Source organism: Octopus bimaculoides, chromosome 5, assembly GCF_046866305.1.
Source record: "Octopus bimaculoides isolate indiv1 chromosome 5, ASM4686630v1, whole genome shotgun sequence".
Taxonomy (NCBI): domain Eukaryota; kingdom Metazoa; phylum Mollusca; class Cephalopoda; order Octopoda; family Octopodidae; genus Octopus; species Octopus bimaculoides.
The window spans coordinates 94,622,232-94,637,231 of NC_142932.1; the positions used below are offsets into that span (position 1 = coordinate 94,622,232).

The 15,000-nt window shown below is 33.9% G+C and overlaps 1 long non-coding RNA gene across 1 annotated transcript in view; it reads left to right on the forward strand.

Annotated features, from left to right (window-relative positions):
- Positions 1–15,000, forward strand: part of LOC106876224 (uncharacterized) — a 40,033-nt gene that overhangs the window by 4,253 nt on the left and 20,780 nt on the right. The window contains exon 3 of the long non-coding RNA XR_001410207.3: positions 7,627–7,744. This is a non-coding gene — a long non-coding RNA (uncharacterized LOC106876224). The remainder of the gene's footprint in view (positions 1–7,626; positions 7,745–15,000) is intronic.

Sequence of the window (15,000 nt, forward strand, 5' to 3'; positions counted from 1 at the left end):
AGTAGTTATGCAATGGATGTGAGTGCGATGTAACGTGCATAGACAGTTGTTTGCGTATTTTTTGGAGGTATAGGAAGGTCCTATAGATATTGGATAAAAAAAAAAAACTGTGTAAGAGAACTGAACGTTGTGGTACTCCGATTGGGAGTTTTCAAGTTCCGGGAGCTTTGTTCTTGTACTTTACTTAGAGTTAGCAGCATGACAAGTAGTTGCTAGCCAATGTTTTGTGTTGTTTCTTAATGTAACATGAGTATATTTTATGTAAATGGAAAGTGGAAAAAAAAAGTAGAAAGTTTCGAAGATTCAATGACAGTTTAAACAGTACTTTAGAGAGGTTTTTGTTGTTGGAGCTATCATGCATTTTCTGGTAGGTTTTTAAAGAAGTATGGTAGTTGAGCGTAGTAGCTTGAATTCGTGTTTTGGTTAAGAGAGGGAGATATGTTGGTTAGTGATATTAAGAATTGGGTTTTTGAGGGGAAACATAGTAGAGTAATGCATCGGTATCATTTTGCACAACTTTTATATTCTGGAAATTTGAAAGTTAGAGATGTTTATGAGTGTAATGATTTCTTTAGACCTTAAGGGGTTTATATATACAGTTCTGATGTTGCTTGACCATGAAACTTTTCAGTTCTCAAATTTCCCTATTGATATTTTGCTAATCTAATGGAAAGAATTCAAAGTTAGGATTTATATATGTTTTTGTTTTCTGTTCCCGTATTTTACGTGGTTTTTAGTGGCTGATTTTCGGAAATTGTCGGATAAGAGTGTTTGCTTGGTGTTGCGGAGTGGGTATTTAATTTGAGATCATTATGACCTCTGAAAGGACGGCAAACCGGCAGAATTGTTAACGCGTTGGACACAATGCTTAGCGGTGTTTCGTCCGTCTCTACGCTCTGAGTTCAAGTTCCATGCCTTTCATCCTTTCATGGTCTATAAAATAAGTACTAGTTGGGCACTGGAGTCGATGTAATCGACTAGCCCCTTCCTCAAAATTTCGGACCATTTGTTTATAGTAGAAAATACTATTTTTCTTTGGGAAAGGCGGCGAGCTGGCAGAGACGTTAGCACGCCGGGCGAAATGCTCCGCAGTATTTTGTCTGTCTTTACGTTCTGAGTTCAAATACCGATGTCGACTTTACCTTTCATCTTTTCGGGGTCGATAAATTAAATAACAGTTGCGTACTGGGGTCGAGATAATTGACTGGGTCCCCTCCCCCCAAATTTCGGGCTTTGTCCCTAGAGTAGAAAAGAATCGTTAGAGCATCCGACAAAATGCTTAGCGGTATTTCTTCCGGCTCTTTATGTTTTAAGTTCAAATACTACCGATGTCAGCTTTTCATCCTTTCGGTGTCCATAAAATCAAGTACAAAGGTCAATATAATCGATTTGCACTTCTTTCAAACTTGATGGCCTTGTGTCAAATTTTGAAAGAATTGTTACGGTATGAGAGTGTGGTGTGATCGTTGTTAGTGGTGTTGTAGATGATGCCGTCGCTTTGGTGGTTTATGCAATACACATATGTTTATTAGTTTACTGTCTTTCCATGGTTTCTTTCCTTTTAGTTCTTTGATCATTTAGTTGTTTAATGTCGAATTTTATTTGAGTTTAATGTGATGTTGGTGTATTGTGTTTGTGGTTGGTTTTGGTTTTTAAGAGGTTGGCTACATCTGAAGTATAATGGGTTTGTATGTATATGTTATCGCGTGAAACGTTTTTCAAATGTCTAATTATTTGATTGAATATATACACTACAGTGTCAAGCTTGATGATTGTGGTTTTATTGACTTTTGAAAACTTTGATTCTGTTCTTGACGTAACTTGTTCCACTGTGCTTCTTTTGAAGTTTATAAAATACTTTTACTTTATCTGGGAAAAGTTGTTTTAGTTAGCCTGGTGGGATATGTGTGGATTGCTTAGGATGCAAAAGAAGTTTAGCAACGACGCCATTGTGTGATTATGTTACCCCTTGTACTATCCGAATTATTTGAATAACAAGCTTACTGAGGTCTTCCGGAAACATGGTATTTGTTAACGTTTAAAATATTTCTTGAACCTGGAGGTGGTATATGCATAGGTATGTGTATATATATATATATATCAAGAAATAAGCAACACGGATTTCAAAGGTGATTGCAGTACGCACGTTTCATGCTACTTCAATTTATTTAAGTAATGCGAGCATTACCTTAAATGCAATATGAAGAGCAATCTTCAGCTGCATGAAAATGCAGAAAAAATTACTGTAGAAAAGACATATTATAAATGTGGCAACGTTTCAAATCCAAGTGGGAGAGAGAATACATAAAAATCCAAATGTGAGGAAGAATACATAAGTCCATCTTGACATAGCCGAGTCTATCAGGCTAGTAATTGATTCTAGACAAAAGTTTTAACTGTCTCAGATTTTATTGTTTCTTATCTAGTGGTGATAGCAAAGGGACAATTACTTCTAAAGAGAGGGAAGGTGTAAGCAGTATGCATGGACAAGGCTATAAAATGTATTAGAATCTAAAGGTTTCACTGGTCATAGTAGTATCAGGTCATTTTACTACTATCAAAGTGTTGAGGAATTAATGTTGAGGAATTACAGCCCTAGGTATATGGGTCAAATAGGTTTTTTACTTTTAGTCTGAATAGAGTAACAGTATAGTGGTACAGACAACAACAATACTCTAACCAATGTTTTCACAATAAGAGGTATGTTAATAAAATAAATAAAATGAGATGTAATTATTTTCCACAAAAATCATGAAATAATGTCAATATTGAATTCAGGGGCTCTGGATAGGGTGTAAAATTTAAGGATATTATGTATATAGTGATCATGAAAACTATTTTGAATTATCTTAAAAAAAATTATTTGCTGAAGATAAGATAATGATACTATTTAGGAGACACATAGGTAAGCTTTATTTATATAATGTGAATAAAAAATAAAAATTATTATCGGATTTATATTAGTTTATAATAATGTGCTTACTAATGTTTAAGGGACTAAAAAAAGAAAGGATGTTAGGAAATAACAAGGATAATCAATACAGGAATCTGACGATTGATTTAAGTAGATTAGATGTTAAGGTGAGAGATCAGGAATATATGTTATAAAGGTTCAATTACCAATATAAATATGTGCTAATTGATAGTCCTAGATGACCATAATAGAAGTAAAGTACTATATTTTGATAACTTTAGTTACTTAAATAAAAGCCCTATTTTTTAAAAAATTTAAGAGTGCGAGTAGAGCAATGCACACATGATACCCTAAGGTCTAATCTATTATTGATTAGATTAAGATTGTTCCTAAGTTTAAAAATTTCATATATTTCCATAGAACACAATTCACATCCATATCTATTATTTCTATAAGGTTGAGCTTTTCTTATAATTTCCCATTTAAGGCTAAAATTAATACCATTATCTTTTAACTCCCAAATTTTACTTGCCAATGTCGTACTATTTGCCTTATGTCTAAGTCTAAACGAAGACTTATGGTTATATATTCTCTGTTTCAGGTTAATACTACATCCTATATAAATATAATTCTCTGTTATAGTACTAATGATGCATCTGTACACTACGTTACGGGTGCAACAAAATCCAAATAAAGGACAATGGGACTTTTTTCTACAGTTGCACATGGTGGGGTTATCAACCCCACCTATATTATTTCTAATATCTCTATTATTATTACTACTACAATTATTTACACTAATATCATTTATCAATTCTTCAATTCTATTATTAGGTATATATTGGCTATTACCATCATTATTTAATTCATATCTTGATGTGCTATTAGTTGGACTTATTCTTTCCACATTAGGCATATTGATATTATATGAACTATGTCCTTGATCACTATTATTTCTGTTGGAGTTGGGCCTATCATCAACTTCAGTTAAAACCGTAACGTCATTACTGATACATTCTAATTGTTGGTTGAAATTATGGTTGATAGAACTAAGTATATTGTTACTATCTTCATAATTTCTTTCGCCATTGTTATTTTCACTTCTATTTGTATAATTATTAGTAGCATCATTATTGGTATTAGCTGGATTATTATGTGTATATATATATATATATATATATATATATATATATATATATATATATATATATATATATATATATATATATATATATATATATATACATATATATATATATAATATTTTATATATGTATGAATGCATGTGTGTGTCCGTGCACTTCGCGCGGCTGCATTTCTACTTTCTTCGTCCATTAGTTTATGAGAGTCATTTGTGATATCTATAGATTAAATAGAAGTACTGTCAGCCGTTGTGAAAGGGCCTGTTTTGCCTGACCTAAGTATAATTTGAAATACTAGGTATTCTCTGCATAGCGGTATGAATGTTTCTTGAATTATTGCTATGTCAGCGTTGTTTGTGATGATAAAGTCTTTTAATCTCATAGGGGTATTTTAATCCCCTTATTGCAGTTGTATTGTAGAATTTTAAAATATTTTGAGTTGTGTTTGCAAAGTTTATTTATTTATTTATTTATTTGAATGGAGCATATATTGATAAATATATTCTGAGTGTTACAGTGACGTTGGAAAGACGTACAACGAAAGAATTTCCTATCTTCACCGTTTATGATCTTGTAATTGTTATTAAATCTGTAGAAACATGTAACTTTTGTCTTATCTTTTAAGAGTTTTAGTCATCAGACTGCAACCATACTGGGATACCGCCTTGAAGAATTCTACTCGAACGAATCGACCCCAGTACCTATTTTTGAAAGCCTGGTACTTATTCTATTGGTCTCTCTTGCTGAACGGCTAAGTTACGGGGACGTAAACACACCGACACTAGTTGTGAAACTGTGGCGGGGGACAAACACAAAGCCACACAGACACAGACACAGACACAAACACACACACACACACACACACACACACACAGACACACACAGACACACACACACACGTGCGGATACACACACATACACACAAGTGTACGCGCGACGAGCTTCTTTCAATTTCTGTCAACAAAATCCTCTCATAAGGCTTTCATCGGTCCAAAGCTATAGTAGAAGACACTTGCCCAAGGTGCTACGTAGTAAGACTGAACTCAGAACCATGTGGTTGGGAAGTAAACGTCTTACCATTCAACCTTGTTTGGTGAATATTTTGCTGACTTAGTAAGACATACATTTATACATGTTTTACAGTTCACTTTGTACTGATTCGTAGCTTCACGCTTACCGACAACGTTCGCACATGTTGGAAACATATTTCTGTATCGAAAAAACAACAGAGAAAAATCATTGTTTCTCTCTCTTTTTGTTCTGACGTATTATGATCAGTATTAGTTTATCTGTGCTTTTAACTACTGCCGCGGCGATTGGTATTTGAACTACAATTTCTTGCATGTTAAACGACTGAATAGAAGCTTCCTCGTTTGTATACCAGTTACCAGGAAGTGAACTGATTTCTCTTTGGGTAAAGCCTTTCATCGGAATTGCCTCGTTATCAAGGTTCAGTTACATCTTCAGCAGATTTGTGTAGTGTCGTTTTTGGTAAGTTTTGCAAATATCGAAAAGGAAGCATATTTGCAGTGATAGAACAAAACTCCAAATTTACCTCCACCCACCTAGTCCTCTCTTCATAATTTATGCATTACAGAATAGTGCAAGTTAAACTACCGGCACTTCACATTTTCACGCAGTCTGAAAGAAATGAGAGATTGTGAGCGTGAAACCTATTTCTGTTGCCTATATTTTATTTCTGGTAAAATGAAGCGACAAATTTAATTAAATGTAAAACATTAAAGCATATTGTTGAATTGTAATATATTGTCAAGCTGCTAACCAGCCTAGGTTAATTTTTGTGATATCATTAATAATCCTTACTTTGACACAAGGTCAACTATTGTAGGAGTGCAACATTAGTGAATGAATCGAATCTGCATTTGGTTACTTGTCCTAATTTCAGTGAACTCCAAACCGACACTTCATTAGCTCCATAAAATAAAGCCTAGGTTTAAACTCGGAAGAGATGAATTTACATACAGAAATATATCAAGTATCCGGGATACATACACCACAATATGAAAACGCTGACATTGATACAAGGTGAACTTGCTTGAGGTTTCAAACAGGATTTTCCCACTGTATCATGGAGATGTTGGAGTATAGACCTAGAACATTTCACACACACACACACACACACACACACACACACACACACACACATCTACACCATACGTGTAGCACATAAGTATGTATATATGTATATATATACATACTTATGTGTATGTATGTACATATGTTTGTATGTATGTATGTATGTATGTATGTATGTTTGAATGTATGTATATAACACACACAATAAGAGGCAAAGAAAAGTATACGAGTAAGAAAGATTTGTGATAAATTGTTTGAAACTTGCTTTTAAGATTTTTGTTCAATACGCATTTAGAAAAGAGCTACTTCTTATTTACACAGACACAAGCACAAATAAAGGCACTCCCTATTTCTCTATCTCTCTTCTCGCTCTCCTCTCTCTCTCCCCCCTCTCTCTCTCCCTGTCTCTCTCACGCGCACACGCACACGAGTTTGTTATTTAGTATCTCTTCTCTTACATTGGCGGCAATCTGTAAAATATGAAAATGACATGTCTGGAATCACCTTGCAGTTTTGTTGCACACGACTTGAAGTAATTTATTTAAATTAAAAAAAAATGGGGCAAGAACACACACGGAAACGAAAAGTGTCACTGAAGAGGACACAGATGTGTGACGAAAGATTTCCGGACAATGGACAGGCGTTAAAATAATAAAATAATAGTAATAAACGAGTGAAGAAAAATATATATAGTGCGTATATTTATTTGGCACAAAAAAAAAAAAAATGAATAAAATGACCATCCCAAAATACAACAATTTGCTATAAATATTAGAGTTCTATATTTAAGAGATGAGGAATTATGTACATTATTTACATTATTTACATTTGACGGATATTTGTCATCATTTTGTTTGTTGTTAACACAACGTTTCGGCAGATGTACTCTCCAGCCTTCATCAGTTGTTTTGGGGGAAATTTCGAACCCGGGTTCTCATTCCTAAGGTATTTTTTGATGTTAATAATAATAATAACAACATCGAAAAATACCTTAGGAATGAGAACCCAGGTTCGAAATTTCCCCAAGACACCTGATGAAGGCTGGAAAGTACATCAGCCGAAACGTTGTGTTAACAACAAACAAGATGAGGACAAATATCCGTCAAATGTAAATAATGTAAATAATGTAAATATTACTATAAATATTCCTTGAAATATTTTCACATATAGTTTCAGTTATTATATTTTCATAATCATATTTTCAAAAGTTTGTTTTATGAATATGATAGAATCACCAAAACGTCCCAAATCAACAAAACGTTACGTTTGAAAATATATTTGAAATTGTCTGGAAACGAGTTTCCATTCTAGTTTGAAGATATTTCACCTCACTTATGCTATTGATGTCATTGGGGGGGGGGGACGGTTTCATCATTACATCTTATCATATGTCATCCCTTGTACATATGAGTCATGTCTTGTCAAAATATCTACAAAAGATGAAAAAAAAAACAACTTTTTTCTCTTCCGCAGCCTTCATTTCACACACAATGAACAGAATCGTTTTGCTAATATTAATAATATCCTATGTTACCGTCGCAATGACTTTGACACTCGAGCCTTTGGTTGGTCCATCGGAAAGCGAATCCGCGTAAGTTAAAGATTTTTTTTGTCGATTTCTGTCTTAAGTATTGATCTCATGTTTCGACTGGCAAAGAATGACACTCTAGAGAAATGTATTTCATATATAAGAAAAAAAAAACCCTTCAAATTACCATAGTAACGACATAGCAAAATAATATTTTTTTTTTCAATAGCATGTGCAAATAGAAGAAGAGTATCTATTGAATAGATCAATTGTCTTTAATAATTAATACAAAAACTATCGAAACAGACATTTGAAAACTCAAGATTAGTGTGTTACAATGCTTTCTCCTCAGTTTATGGCCTTTTGACTTTTGAAAATATTCGTTGTTTCCAACAGTTTGTAAAATTACATTGTATAATTAGAAAATGAAATCATAAAATGGCCCATTATCTGGCGTTGAAGTTATGAAGTTATGCAGAATCTTGTGGTATACCAGTAAGATTGGTTTCGAAGGCAAACATACATTACACTGTCAGAGGTTTCTTCCAAATCTTCAGTATGCTGTAACAATATTAATGGACGAATGTTTCACGCATGAAATACCTTTGACATAATAAAACAGAGAAGATACTCTTCATAAGGACCAGAAATATTTTCATTTTACGTTTTTAATATTAAGTTTTGGTTTAAGATGTATCAGTCATACAAGAGCTAGATCAGTCACTATACTTACACTTCGCTTATTTTGATTTCACGCTTTTTGCAAACTATTACAGTGAAGAAGAATCTCAGCGTTTTATGATACACCTGAAAAAGTGAATCGCACTTTTAAAATATACTCGAGTCCAAATTCTCTGGGTGTACTAGTCATCTTTAAATCTTAGTAAATAGTTGCTCTTTGTGAATAATAGTCATTCGGAAGACACTTGAATGATTACAATGCCAGTGTTAAGCTAAAGATACTTATAAAAAAGAGAGGACTGAAATGAAATTCAGGAATTTTACAAAAATTGTGAGAAATAATTTTTAGTATTTAAACTAATACTGTAAGGAAGAAGATATTACAAACGTTATGTTCTATTTTTTTCTAACAAAACTCAACTAATAAATATGGATTTTGCACTTTTTCGTTTCAACTTAAGTTCTTACTAGTAAATCAGACAAGCCTCACATAGGCACAAAGCCGCTGACATGCAGAAGGGCTATAGTCAGCTGAATCTACAATAGCTGAGTCCAACTTAGTTCACCAATCTCAGAGTAGGGAATAGACAGCCCATTGAATTCAGGATGCTGAGGGCAGAACTAAATAACAATTCGCCAAGCACTCAACTATTTCTGTGACTCCATTTATTTCTAATAAATACTACAAATGATGGATCTCCGGCGTTCGACAGTGAGGATTCAGTTGTTCGACCTGAAAATTTGCCTTCTGAATTATCGTGCTTGTAGCTGAGAATTCCTCAAACACATGTACCTTTAACATAATTGTCAGGTAGAGTCAACGTCATAAACCTGCACCTTTTGAATTATAGGTACAAAGCACCCGACGAAATTGTACATCATCCCTATCTGCCGTGACCACCATGCCACGCAGTGGGATCGAACCCAGGACCTCATGGCTGCCAAGTGAACTTTTTAATCAATCAACTATACTGTACAAAGTGCTAGCAATACTGTAGATACAAATAACCATAAAAAATAAAAAGAACAAGTAAGGTTATCTTCATTGTGCACCTCTTCAAATGTGATACATAAATGGAAAAAATTAACAAATGAGAGTAAAATAAATTTTTCTGTATCTATTTAAATAGTGCTTGGATATGTTTTGCATTATTGTTACACCCATCAATTTTACCTAATTTATATTTACGTATTTCTACTGCATTTCGTGTTGTTGAGTTCAATTAAAGCAGACACACTATAATAATGAACAGACGCGAAACATAAAAAGTAGATAAACATGATTCGGTTAAAGACTGATGAAACTTGTGGTGGTGGTCTTCAATCATTTGAACCATAATGATTATATGATCAAAATGCTTGAACTTCGCTAGTTCCGCTGATTATAACTAAGGTTGTAATTTAATGAGCTTGTTGTTTTCATTTTTAAAAGATTTCGAACAGAGACAGTAAATTCTATGAAACAGTACAGTAAATTCTTTTTAAGAAAATTTTATATTCTGTAACTTAATCTCATTTATAGTCATCGGAAGTTATTCCCGATCCCTTACGCACCGATAGCCAAAACATCTTCCACACAAAACTCATGCACACATACCAACATGCACTCAGTGTGTGTGTAAGTGCGTGTATACGAATATCTATCTATCTATCTATCTATCTATCTATCTATCTATCTATCTATCTATCTATCTATCTATACACATACGTATACACACACACACACACACACACACACACACACACACACACACACACACACACACACACACACAAACACACATTATATATAAAAATATAGCGGCGCACGTACACTTTGGTCTCTTATATGTAAATATATATATCTAAATTTTGTACGACTCTATTATACTTTCTATTCTTTCATTCTTTCCTTCTTTCTATCAGCCCCTTTACACTTACTTCGTTCATTCGTTCCCTCTCTCTCACATTTCCTGGCCTTCTCTTCATGCTCACCTTCCCTCCTCTTTTACTTCACTTTTGCATGCCCCTCCTTAATACTTCTATCCCTCTGCCTCTACCTCTCTCTCTTCTCTCCCCCACGTGACCGGTGTTCGGCCAAGCCTGAGCTTTCTTTCTTGGTTCCTCTACCATCCGTGCAACATCTATATTCCTCCCTGTGCTTGTCAAATCTTATGTCTCTGCCGTAAGGCTTTACTTCCACATACGCCAGCTTAAACTAATTCGTCCTTAGTCGAAAGACACCCGTTGTTAATGTCCTGTTATTTGTATTTGTGTACCATTTCTCCGTTTTTTTCCCGTTCTAGTTTTTCCTTGGGGCTGGCCAGATTGGAGCAATCTCGAATATAACCAGCCGAAATTGCAAAGATAATCTGGAACTCGACTGAGGAAAGAAAACTCCGAATGCTCCTTACTTGTTTTCTTTGTATCGTCTGTCTGGATGTTTTGCGTTCTTGTTCCATTTTTGTATTTTAAATGTATGTATGTATGTATATATATATATATATATATATATATATATATATATATATATATATATATATATATATATATATATATATATATATATATATCATTATAAATATACAGGGATTAGCAATTGAGTTGCTTCTCCAACATACTGAAAATTTAGAAATAGCAGTCAAAGAACTACTGATTCCAAACTACAAATTTTTCTCTAAAATGGATGGCGATATTTATGGCACACATAGAACAAAAAACCGGAGGGAAAAGCGTAAACAAACCAAGCCTTTAGTTAATTGGATACGAATCGTTTCATGGTTAAGTGAATGGAAATTTCACTATTCCAATCTTCAGCCTCAATATTCTGATAAATTTGAAAGTGTCTCTAAAAAAATTCACGGTAACTTTTGGCCAAAGTTACCGTGAATTTTTTTAGAGACACTTTCAAAGACGCTCTGACCCAGGGGTGGAGAAACCCCCGCCCGCGGGTGCAATGCACCTGTGATCACATTTTATTGCGCCCGCAGGCTGATATACTCGTATGCACAAAATATAGTAAATTTTTCAATTATAAAATTTATACAATATTCGTATGCCTGTTTGCGACATAGGTCGCGTTTCTACTGCGACTTAAAACTGTTAGACTCGAACACAAAATCGTCCGGTAATTGCCATTTGAATGGAAATTTTGTTTTCACCATAAAACACATATTGCTAGGTATGTACCACCCCTTGAGAACCAACTACATTCTAGCTGAAAAACATAGGATACCTCATAAGTAATATAAACGTCCTAAATTCAGTGGCGGCGTCAATGAAGATGCTACGCGTTAATTTAATGTGTTAACTTTATTAACGTATATCGAATTATATACATAGATATATACAAGATTTACACAGATTTAAGAGTTAGAACTTGTTATCCGCCCGCCGACCTTTTTCTTTGGAAATTTTTGCCCGCCGCTCTAAAAAGTTTCCCCATCCCTGTTCTAGCCAGCGTAAAACACATTGGTGGGAAACGATCGGCGATATCCCGAGCAGAGTGGCTGCAGCTTTTCGGCTACAGGGCCCAGAACTGAGGAGGCTGTTTAACACGCGCCAACATAATCAAAGATATGTATATACAAATGTACACTCATTTACATTTACGAGTCGGCGCACAGAAACATAGATATACATATACAGGTATTCACACAAGCACATAATTAACACACATATGTACGCATGCATAAATAGATATACATACAAACATACATCACAACATGTTTATAGATGTACGCATCTGAAAAATTAGACAATTAAACATAGACATAACATCAGCTTTGACAGATAATCGAGAATAGAAAAATAGACAGACATGTGTACTCTTTACTCTTTTACTCTTTTACTTGTTTCAGTCTTTTGACTGTGGCCATGCTGGGGCACTGCTTTTAGTCGAGCAAATCGACCTCAGGACTTATTCTTTGGAAGCCTAGTACTTATTCTATCGGTCTCTTTTGCCGAACCGCTAAGTTACGGGGACATAAACACCAGCATCGGTTGTCAAGCGATGTTGGGGGGGGGGGGGGGGCAAACACAGACATACAAACACATACACACATACATATATATATACATATATACGACAGGCTTCTTTCAGTTTCCGTCTACCAAATCCACTCACAAGGCTTTGGTCGGCCCGAGGCTATAGTAGAAGACACTTGCCCAAGTTGCCACGCAGTGGGACTGAACCCGGGACCATGTGGTTGGTAAGCAAGCTACTTACCACACAGCCACTCCTACGCCTATATATATATATATATATATATATATATATATATATATATATATATATATATATATATATATATATATATATATATATATATATATATATATATATATATATATATATATATATATATATATATATATATATATATATATATATATATATATATATATATATATATATATATATATATATATATATATATATATATATATATATATATATATATATATATATATATATATATATATATATATATATATATATATATATATATATATATATATATATATATATATATATATATATATATATATATATATATATATATATATATATATATATATATATATATATATATATATATATATATATATATATATATATATATATATATATATATATATATATATATATATATATATATATATATATATATATATATATATATATATATATATATATATATATATATATATATATATATATATATATATATATATATATATATATATATATATATATATATATATATATATATACTCATATATATTATATATATATATATATATATATATATATATATATATATATATATTACACATTCATACATATACATCTATGCATCACCTTCATTATTTGCCATTTAAAAAAATTCATCCATCCAGCGTTTGATGATTCTTATATGGTATTTCATAAATTCAGTTTTCACATAACGAAAAGCCAGTTACACACGATCAGCTACATATGGAAAAATACGAGTAGTAATAGATAATAGAAACCTCCACGCTATGATAAATATTTACATGCCTCTGCTGAAGTTTTTTCTTTTCTTTTTAATAATCTGAAGTGTTCATACATACATACATACATACATACATACATATCTTTAATCTTCTTGTTTAAGTCATTGGACTAAAAAACAAACAAAAAATAGTGCATATGTATGTATATATGAATATGTATGTATGAGTATGCTAGATTATGAAAATGCAAAGGTCAGTTTGATTGTCCCATTTTATGTTTGTTTGTTTTACCCTGGTGGTATTTTTATGGTCTTTTATGGTTTCATTTAACGGTATTTGATTATCGGTGTATAACATTGTGTCTGACTCATGTACTTATATTTATATTATATTTTATTTATTACTTTCGATTCTCTGTATAAGTTATCTGATTATTGACGGGTTCTTCATTGCATATCAGTTGTTCGTATAGATGCACAGCAAACCACAACTACTAAAATGGATTGTTAGACAAATAAGCGAAACGGCGAATAAACAACGTGCTACCTTTCGACAAGTCACCTGAAGAGACACATCAGCACCTACGATGCACCACAATTGTTTGCACAGCATCTCACCAGGTAGCGGTGCGCGATGGGTCGTAGTGAATAAGAGTCTCGTAAATGAGTTTAGTTTTCTTTCTTCTATAGCTTTGTTAAGCTATACACAAACAAATTCGTGGAGATGAGAATGTGTTTATCAAAGGTTTATTCCTTTAAGTACATCAGGGCAATAGCTGCCAGTTACTTTTGTTTAAATAATTCAGATTCATTTAACGCTTACTGCTTATATTATTTTGCTTCAACTTCTCAACTGGAAGGGCATCTCGCTGCAGACCAGCTCCTTGGCTAGCCCGCAGCGAAGTTCTTGTCTACAGTTCATCTGGCATGAATCCTGCCCTACATAGTACCCCACCTCCGAACTGTTGGCTGTCATTGGAACCGGGAAGGCATTTTAAATGTCCTGCCCGTGTGTGTGGTTACTCGGCTTATGGTGACTGTTCCTTGTCAAGGGTTAGTGTGATCTGCCTGAAGAGGCCTCTGCTTGGTGGTTGGGCTACTTGAACGGAGTTGTCAATATCGGTTTTAACCTATTGATGGAGACTGTGTCTTGTCGTCTGCCAATTAGGAGTTGAAATGATTTATCTCTAGGACGTATGACTTCATATGGACCATCGTAGGGTAACTGGAAGGGTTTTAGTCGTGTGTCACGTCGAACTAACACAAAGTTAGCCGTGTGGAGGTCGTTCGGTTCGGATGATCTGGGTGTAACGTGTGTTGACATAGGAATAGGGCACATCTGGCCCACGCTGTCTCACAGTTGAGCGAGTACCTATTGACATCTGGGTCTGACTTCGTATTCGGTAGGAACTTTCCTGGCACTGTAAGAGAGGTACCATACACCATTTCCGCAGAGGAAGTGTTGAGATTTTCTTTTGGGGCGGTGCGGATTCCCAGCATTATCCATGGAAATTGATCAATCCAACTGGGCCCGTTAAGTCTGGTTGTCAGGTATTCCTTCAGGCGGCGATGAAATCTCTCCACTAACCCGTTGGCCTGTGGATGGTAGGCTGTTGTGCGGTTCATTGTGATTCCAAAAAGGTCACACATGACATTCCACAGCTTTGAGGTGAATTGTGA